Below are 6,000 nucleotides of genomic sequence, written 5' to 3'. Positions count from 1 at the left end.
GCAGGTCACGAGGGAGAACGCTGCAAACTAAACCGTACAGACGTGGATATTTTCAAGGGGGAGGGTGACAGATTCTTGATCAGTCGGGATCGAAGGCCGGAGGGAGAGATAGATCAGCCATGATTGAATGGTGGAGTATGAATGGTGGCCCATTCAATGGGCCAAATGGCCTGACTCTGTGATGTGGCTTATGTGCTGTATTGTGGACACCCCCCGATCTCCTAAGAACCCACAGTTTAGGACCATATAGGACCACCATGAGGAAAACATTTATAACAATTACAACACGGAAACAGGCAGTTCATTGGCGACCCTTGTAGTCCGTGGCTAAAGGGATCAGGGGGTATGGAGACACAGGTACAGGATCTCCCTAGATCCCATATTGAACCTGCGCTCATGGACCATAACTAGTTTAGTATGCATCAAACTCCTATTTTTCACCACACAGAGGAGTGGTAAATGTTTCCATTCCCTTCCAGGGCTAGTCCATGCTTACGTTTTAACTATCCAATTTATTGTTTAAATGACGTTGTTTTTTAAAATTGACGAACCTGCAGACTCCACCACCAGTTGGCGCATGTGTAGGAAGGATCATTACACTGGAGACACAAAACGTGGAGTCTTTTTGTGCAGTTTACCACTCTCTGAGTGGAGGGAGGAAAAAGTTCCCCCAGAACCATGTTACCCACAGTTTAAGAATAAGGGGTAACTTCAGAACCCGGTGAGGAAAAAAATTCACTCAGAGAGTGGTCATGAATTCTCCCTGGTGTTTTGAATGCTTCAAGAGAGAGCCTCTCAGATAGCGGAAAAGCTATTTCCAAGGCAGGAACTACTGATTCTATCCCTCATCATCATTTTAAAAACCTCTACTCCTCAAGTCTGTTGTCACTGCACCAGCCCCCGATTTAACCACTCTCTGGCGGTTCCAAAGACCGCGCGGATCCGAAGCTCGACCTAGGAATCGGAGTAGTTCATCGAGTCTACTCCCCTCACCTTGTCTCTCCCCAAAACCATTCTCCCCCCCACTCCCTGCACCCAGAATCCCTGCTGATACCCACGACCTCCCAGCTACACAACAGAGAATACAAGCACTCAGGAAAGACGGTCGATGATAGACTCCTAAAACATGACCGGGTAAAATTGGACAATTTAAAAGTATCAAAAAAGGGGACAATAATAAGGGACAGAAGTTTATTTAATTTTTTTTTTTTTTTTTGGAGGCAGGTTCGTTTTTTTTTTAGAGGTTTTTAAAATATAGAGGGAATATTTTATTTATATGAGAATAGAGGGAAGAAATGGAGGGTTACTGAGCCATATGGACTAGGGGACCAAAGTTCGGCAAGGATATAAACGGGTCGATGGCCTGTTATGCATTGTTAATAGTTATATGGGTAAATTGACTTGTCCAACTTCTTGTTGTACAAGATTTCACCACCCGCCTTGACTATTTACAAATTCCTCCTCAAAAAACCAAAGTTTAGAAACATAAAAATAGAATTAGGTAAGTATAAATATGCAATATATGATATATTTATCAGTATAGTAACGCCTTCTTCCAAATATAAGGGCCACATCAAATTAAACCCTAGCTCCCAATTAGGTTACCCTCTGTGGAGAGAGTTCCAGAAACCACTCTCTGTGGAAAGGCCCATCTCGGTTTTAAAGGATTTCCCCCATCCAATGTGACCCCGTCCTGGACTCCCTCATCGGGCATGATTTCTAGCCAAGGGCCCTCAAGGTGAGCTATAAGCAGCTAAATTCTAGAGAGCATAAACCAAGTCTATCCAGTCTTTCTTCATAAGACAGTCCTGACATCCCAGGAATCAGTCTGGTGAACCGTCTCTGCACTCCCTCTATGGCAATAATGTCCTTCCTCAGATTTGGATCTGAGGCTGTGACGCTGGTCTAGTACGGAGTCCACATTGTATACGTTTCTCCCAATGAACTGCGATGGGGGGAATTTTGTTTTTCTCCAAGATCTTCGGTTAGCCTCCCACACTCCAAACAGTTAAAAACATAATCAGGGGCATGATTGCTTGTAGGTGAACTGGCTTGGTATAAAATGTACGGAAGCAGTGATCGGATAATTGTTAGCTGCTGTTTAAGAAGGAACTGCAGATGCTGGAAAAATCAGAGGTAGACACAAAATGCTGGAGAAACTCAGCGGGGGAGGCAGCATTTATGGAGCGAAGGAAATAGGTGAAGTTTCGGGTCGAGACCCTTCTTCAGACTGATGTGGGGGGAGGGGGGGGGAAGAAACATAGAATCATAGAAAATAGACATAGGTGCAGGAGTAGAGGCGCATTTGGCCCTTCGAGCCTTGCACCGCCATTCAATATGATCATGGCTGAGTGGTGGTGTGTGTGTGTGTGTGTGTGTGTGTGTGGGTGTGTGTGTGTGTGTGTGTGTGTGTGTGTGTGTGTGTGTGTGTGTGTGGGTGTGTGTGGGTGTGTGTGTGTGTGTGTGTGTGTGTGTGTGTGTGTGTGTGTGTGTGTGTGTGTGTGTGTGTGTGCGTGTGTATGTGTGTGTGTGTGTGTGTGTGTGTGCGTGTGCGCATGCGTGCGTGCGTGTCTGTGTGTGTCGTGTGTGTGTGTAGGATAGGGTAATGTGCTAGGGGACCACTGGTCGGTGTTGCAGGTCGGTGGGTCCGAAGGGCCTCTCGTTCTGAGCTGATAACTCAAACTAAAAAAACCGAAACTTACAAAACCTCCCCTCCTTTGGGACAACAGGCTTGCGTTAGGATTGGGAATGGGTGGATATGTAGGTCAGGTCACGGGCGAGTGAGTCACAGGATTAGCGGTGACTAATTCTGCAGAGAACATCCGTTCTCCTCTCCATGAAAGGCAAAAGATGAGCGTTTCCATGACAACCGGCAGCCTCTGCCATTTTCCCCAGTATTCCGTGTCACTATGGATGTTTGTATCTTAGAGAGGGTGGCGGGGGGGGGAGTTTAGGGTGGCGCAGCGCCAGAGGGCCCGGGTTCGATCCCGACTAGTTCGTTAAGTATTGTGTGCAGTTTTGGTCCCCTAATTTGAGGAAGGACATTCTTGCTATTGAGGGAGCCCAGCGTAGGTTCACCAGGTTAATTCCCGGGATGGCGGGACTGTCATATGCTGAGAGAATGGAGCGGCTGGGCTTGTACACTCTGGAGTTTAGAAGGATGAGAGGGAATCTCATTGAAACATATAAGATTGTTAAGGGTTTGGACACGCTAGAGGCAGGAAACATGTTCCCGATGTTGGGGGAGTCCAGAACCAGGGGCCACACACACAGTTTAAGAATAAGGAGTAAGCCATTTAGAACGGAGACGAGGAAACAGTTTTTCTCACAGAGAGTTGTGAGTCTGTGGAATTCTCTGCCTCGGAGGGCGGTGGAGGCGGGTTCTCTGGATACTTTCAAGAGAGAGCTAGATAGGGCTCTTAAAAATAGTGGAGTCAGGGGATATGGGGAGAAGGCAGGAACGGGGTACTGATTGGGGATGATCAGCCATGATCACATTGAATGGCGGTGCTGGCTCGAAGGGCCAAATGGCCTCTACTCCTGCACCTATTGTCTGTTGTCTATTGACTAAGGGTGCTGTCTGTACGGAGTTCGTGCGTTCTCCCCGTGGCCTGTGTGGGTTTTCGGGCTAATTGGCTTGGTGCGTGTGTGTAAATTGTCCCTAGTGTGTGCGTAGGATAGTGTTAGTGTGCGGGGATCGCTGGCCGGCATGGACTCGGTGGGCCGAAGGGCCTGTTTCCGCGCTGTATCTGTGAACTAAACTAAATTGTCTACTCAGGAAGAGCTTGCAAGAGTCACCAGGTTTTGACACCATTCTTCAAAGCCCAAAGTTTAAAATGGCGGAGGGGTTTTAGGTGAGAGAGGCGTGTGCGGGGGCATGTTTTTTTTTGTGGGTGCCTGGAACTTGCTGCTGGGGGTGGTGGTGGTGGAGGCAGATGCGCTGTAGAAAGCATTTTAACTGGATGAGCCGCAGAGTCCCAGGTTTGATCCCGACTACGGGTGCTGTCCATGCGGAGTTTGCACGTTCTCCTACGTGTGTTTTCTCTGAGATCCTCGGTTTCCTCCCACACTCCAAAGACAAACCTCCAGGTTTGTAGGTTAATTGGCTTGGTGTAAATGTAAATTGTCCCCTAGTGTGTGTGTGTAGGATAGTGTTAGTGTGCGGGGATCGCTGGTCGGCACGGACCTGTTGGGCCGAAGGGCCTGTTTCCGCGCTGTATCTCTAAACTAAACTGCACTAAGTCACCGGGTCCGCAGAATGGAGAGGCTGAGATTATTCCTCGACTTCAGAGATACAGCGCGGAAACAGGCCCTTCGGCCCGACAAGTCCGTGCCGACCAGCGATCCCCGCACGCTAACACTATCCTGCACACACTGGGGACAATTGACAATTAACCTACAGACCTGTGCGTCTTTGGAATGTGGAAGGAAGCCGGAGAACCCGGAGAAAACCCACGCAGGTCACGGGGAGAAGGTGCAAACTCCACACAGACAAGCACCCGTAGTCAGGATCGAACCCGGGTCTCTGCTGCTGTGAGGCAGCAACTCTACCGCTGCGCCACCGTGCTGATCTTCTCTGCACCCTTTCCAGCTTGATAACATCAGCGGAGGGATATGGATTCTGCGCATGGAGATATGAGTTGCTCCTGGCATCATAGAAACATAGAAACACAGACAATAGGTGCAGGAGGAGGCCATTCGGCCCTTCAAGCCAGCACCGCCATTCATTGTGATCATGGCTGATCGTCCCCTATCAATAACCCGTGCCTGCCTTCTCCCCATATCCCTTGACTCCACTAGCCCCTAGAGCTCTATCTAACTCTCTCTTAAATCCATCCAGTGACCTGGCCTCCACTGCCCTCTGTGGCAGGGAATTCCACAAATTCACAACTCTCTGGGTGAAAAAAGTTTTTTCTCACATAGAAACATAGAAAATAGGTGCAGGAGTAGAGGCCATTCGGCCCTTCGAGCCTGCACCGCCATTCGATATGATCATGGCTGATCATCCAACTCAGTATCCCGTCCCTGCCTTCTCTCCATACCCCCTGATCCCCTTTAGCCACAAGGGCCACATCTAACTCCCTCTTAAATATAGCCAATGAACTGTGTGGCCTCAACTACCTTCTGTGGCAGGGAATTCCACAAATTCGCAACTCTCTGAGCGAAAAAGTTTTTTCTCACCTCAGTCTTAAATGACCTCCCTTTTATTCTAAGACTGTGTGGCCCCTGGTTCTGGACTCGCCCCACATTGGGAACATTTTTCCTGCATCTAGCTTGTCCAGTCCTTTTATAATTTTTATATGTTTCTATAAGATTCCCCCTCCTCATCCTTCTAAACTCCAGTGAATACAAGCCGAGTCTTTTCAATCTTTCCTCATATGACAGTCCCGCCATCCCATGTTCGGCACAGACATGGTGGGCTGAAGGGCCTGTTCCTGCTCTGTGCTGTTCTGTGAGTCTAAATCTCTCCCTGCACTGTCTATGATCATTGGATATTCAGCCACAGGATGGAAGAGGAGGTTTCTAAAATTAGCTTCTGATCCGTTTGACACGGCTGCGATCATCCGGAAAATTCATTGCTTTGCACCGTTGGAGCAGCGGTAGAGTTGCTGCCTCACAGCGCCAGAGACCCCCGGTTCGATCCCGACTACGGGCGCTGTCTGTACGGAGTTTGTACCTTCTCCCCGTGACCTGCGTGGGTTTTCGCCGAGATATTTCGGTTCCTCCACCACCCCAAAGACGTACAGGTTTGTAGGTTAATTAATTGTCTTGTATGGAGCGGCTGGGCTTGTACACTCTGGAATTTAGAAGGGTGAGATGGGATCTTAAACATAGAAACATAGAAAATAGGTGCAGGAGGAGGCCATTCAGCCCTTTGAGCCAGCACCGCCATTCATTGTGATCATGGCTGATCATCCAACTCAGTATCCCATCCCTGCCTTCTCTCCATACCCCCTGATCCCTTTAGCCACAAGGGCCACATCTAACTCCCTCTTAAAT

General features: G+C 48.7%; 1 pseudogene; it reads left to right on the top strand.

Moving 5' to 3' along the window:
* The window catches only part of LOC129693991 (keratin-associated protein 5-1-like), a 25,328-nt pseudogene that overhangs the window by 11,618 nt on the left and 7,710 nt on the right, over nt 1-6,000 (top strand).

This window comes from Leucoraja erinacea, unplaced genomic scaffold (assembly GCF_028641065.1).
Source record: "Leucoraja erinacea ecotype New England unplaced genomic scaffold, Leri_hhj_1 Leri_518S, whole genome shotgun sequence".
NCBI lineage: Eukaryota > Metazoa > Chordata > Chondrichthyes > Rajiformes > Rajidae > Leucoraja > Leucoraja erinaceus.
The sequence above is the reverse complement of the archived record's forward strand: the minus strand, read 5'-3'. Positions and strand labels throughout refer to the sequence as shown.